The following is a 2,987-nucleotide window of genomic DNA, read 5'->3' as shown; positions in this document are numbered from 1 at the left end:
AGCAGCAATCATCATTTTTTTCTGTTCTTTCTTTCATGTTGTACGTCAGGTCCGCCCAGGGGCAAGCGGACAGAAAAGCGGATGCAGTGGCTCCAAAGGAGGAGGATGATGCAGGCCAGGGCGGCGAGTGCTCCTTTGCTGGCCCCAGTAAGTTTTCATTTAAATATAGAGGACCTATTGTTGTCCAAGCGTTCCTAATTTAAATTTTCGAAACAGTGTTTAGATAGGAGCTAAATCAATAATACTACTGTTGCAGGGACAATTCTCCACAAACCTTACTATGGACACCAAAGACCAGAGTAATAATATTTCAGAGTGGCGTGTTTGGCACACTGTATACTATAGTATAAACTCGGTAGTGTCAGCGGCACGGACTCCTCCTTGCAAAAATTACAAAACCTTTCTCTCAGTCACTCTAGCTTGGAGGACCAAAAACCACAGAGTCTATTCAAGTTTAAAAGCTTTATTAAAAAAAGTAAAAGTAAACACATATATTAAAATAAAGTTAGCTGGAAAAGGAAAAGTGCTTGGTGCTGAGTTGATGAGTAATGGAACACATGTCTTGTGGTCGAGCCGAGCTTTCACCTGGTTTAGTTGGTTGCTCTTGTCCGTAGAAGTCCAGCGTCTGTCTGTTCAGAGAAAAAAGATGTGTGTTAAAATTAAGCAAGCATTCATCAATTGTGACAAAAAAGTGCAGCAAGACAACAGCCTTCCCTGGAAGGAGGGACATTTTTACTTTAGACTAGAGTAGACAGTCAATTATTTTTTCTGTTTTCAAACTTCTTCATTCCTAGACCAAATACTAGTGAGTGGTGTAATCTAACAGTCTTAAATATATTTTTTAGGTGGAACAGCTGGTGGCGGGGCCAGCTCGGACGTGATCGTCATCGACTCGGAGTCTGAGGGCGACTCTGGGGAGGATGCGGCGCAAGTGGACAATCAGACTGTGAGGAAGCAGGCAGCGGTGGTGTGGAGTACAGGTAAGCTGGATCATGGTACTATCTGACTCTTAGATAGCATATGATGTGTATCCAGTGCTGGACCAGTGACAAATTACAATATGGTAATTACAGCAGGCTGGGACCGACAGACAGATAGAGGCAGAGAGAGAGGAAGACAGAAGGAGAGAGAGAGGGAGGGAGCCAGAGGGAGGGTGAGGGAGGGAGACAGAGAGAGAGACAGCGAGGTAGAGGGAGACAGAGGGAGACAGAGAGAGAGATAGAGACATATCGCCTGGGCCTGGTGCAGATGATACGGTTGCTAGTGTGGTTAACGGCTCAGAGGAAAAGTCACTCACTTCTGCCAGATCTCTTTCATATGAAAGAGCACCAAACCAAGGATACAAGTGAGTTGTGGGAAGGGAAATGGTGATTCAAGCGCCCCCCCCTTGCCCCTCCATGCGGACGCCCATGATACTGGCCTCAATAGTTTTGTACTGCGCTGGCTAGTTGCTAGTTGTACTGTGACACAACTTCCTGCTGAATCATTTTGTGTTAATCATATTTTTAAAGAGCATTCGTTACAGATTATGTTTTTCTTTCTTCTTATAGTTGGTAATACCAAAACATGGAAACCGAGCAGGAGTATGCGGGCTGTACTTGCCCGGCAACGGAGGCTGGATGCCACTGTTGCGCAATATCGCCGGCTGGTGGAAATGGAGGGGGACGACACGCACTCCAGTGTAACATCTTCTGCATCCTCCTCCGTGACCCCACGTTCTGCCGGTAAGCGCAGTGCTCCAGCCAACCGGAGCCGTGCTGGAAGACGCCACCGCCGAGCAGCAAAGGCTGCACCTCCTCACAGTACTGTAAAGGCTCGCTTGCGCCTTGCACTCCGCAGAGTGTCCAACCTAGAGGCGGAGGTCCAGAGATGGAAGGAGTATCAGACTCTGGTGGAGGGCCTCCGTTTAGATCAAGCCATCATCCAGGAAAAGTTTGATGCCCTGGAGGCCAAATTCAACAACCTGCATCCGTAGAGTGTCCCTTGCCCCTTTTTTAGAGACTTTTGGGGGGTGGGAATTGGGAGTTGGGGTTTTTGGGGACTTTTGATGGACTATTTATTTGTTGGGGTTAGGGAGGGTCTTGCGGGAGTTTATTTTGTTAGGGATATAAAAATATACTTTTTCAAACTTTATCTGAGCATAGCTGTTTTTTACTACTTTTGAGCCTGGTGGGTGGTGGTTTTGCAGTAAGTTTGTTTTACGGAACACTGTCATCGTGTTGATTCACCTGTAGTTGGCCAAATGTTTTCCAAAGTTAAATGCCTGTCACAGAGTTTCCATAATCAAGAGTCCTAGGAGTTTACTAGTAGTACCACTGTCACTCTCTCGCCTCTCCTCCTAATACTCCATTATACTACCTCCCATCCAAACGCTTATCTTACCTGTAATTTGTGTTTGTTGAAGGGTTGTCTCCACCTGGAATTCACAGTGTCCTAAAGCGTTCCGCAGCTGGGCCCCAACTGGAGTTTCCCGGCGTGGATTTTCTGCAAAGCAAAAGCAACCTGTAGTTGGCCAAATGTTTTCCAAAGTTAAATGCCTGTCACAGAGTTTCCATAATCAAGAGTCCTAGGAGTTTACTAGTAGTACCACTGTCACTCTCTCGCCTCTCCTCCTAATACTCCATTATACTACCTCCCATCCAAACGCTTATCTTACCTGTAATTTGTGTTTGTTGAAGGGTTGTCTCCACCTGGAATTCACAGTGTCCTAAAGCGTTCCGCAGCTGGGCCCCAACTGGAGTTTCCCGGCGTGGATTTTCTGCAAAGCAAAAGCAACCTGTAGTTGGCCAAATGTTTTCCAAAGTTAAATGCCTGTCACAGAGTTTCCATAATCAAGAGTCCTAGGAGTTTACTAGTAGTACCACTGTCACTCTGTCGCCTCTCCTCCTAATACTCCATTATACTACCTCCCATCCAAACGCTTATCTTACCTGTAATTTGTGTTTGTTGAAGGGTTGTCTCCACCTGGAATTCACAGTGTCCTAAAG

General features: G+C 46.2%; 1 long non-coding RNA gene across 1 annotated transcript; it reads right to left on the bottom strand.

Annotated features, from left to right (window-relative positions):
- Window positions 1–447: 447 nt before the first annotated feature.
- Window positions 448–2,485, bottom strand: LOC147688628 (uncharacterized). Its single transcript, XR_015300532.1, has 2 exons — window positions 2,383–2,485; window positions 448–629 (listed from the first exon to the last, which is right to left on the bottom strand). It is a non-coding gene; the product is annotated as an uncharacterized LOC147688628 (long non-coding RNA).
- Between the last annotated feature and the right edge of the window lie 502 nt (window positions 2,486–2,987).

The sequence above is a fragment of the Lissotriton vulgaris genome, chromosome 10, assembly GCF_964263255.1.
Source record: "Lissotriton vulgaris chromosome 10, aLisVul1.2, whole genome shotgun sequence".
Lineage (NCBI taxonomy): Eukaryota > Metazoa > Chordata > Amphibia > Caudata > Salamandridae > Lissotriton > Lissotriton vulgaris.
The sequence above is the reverse complement of the archived record's forward strand: the minus strand, read 5'-3'. Positions and strand labels throughout refer to the sequence as shown.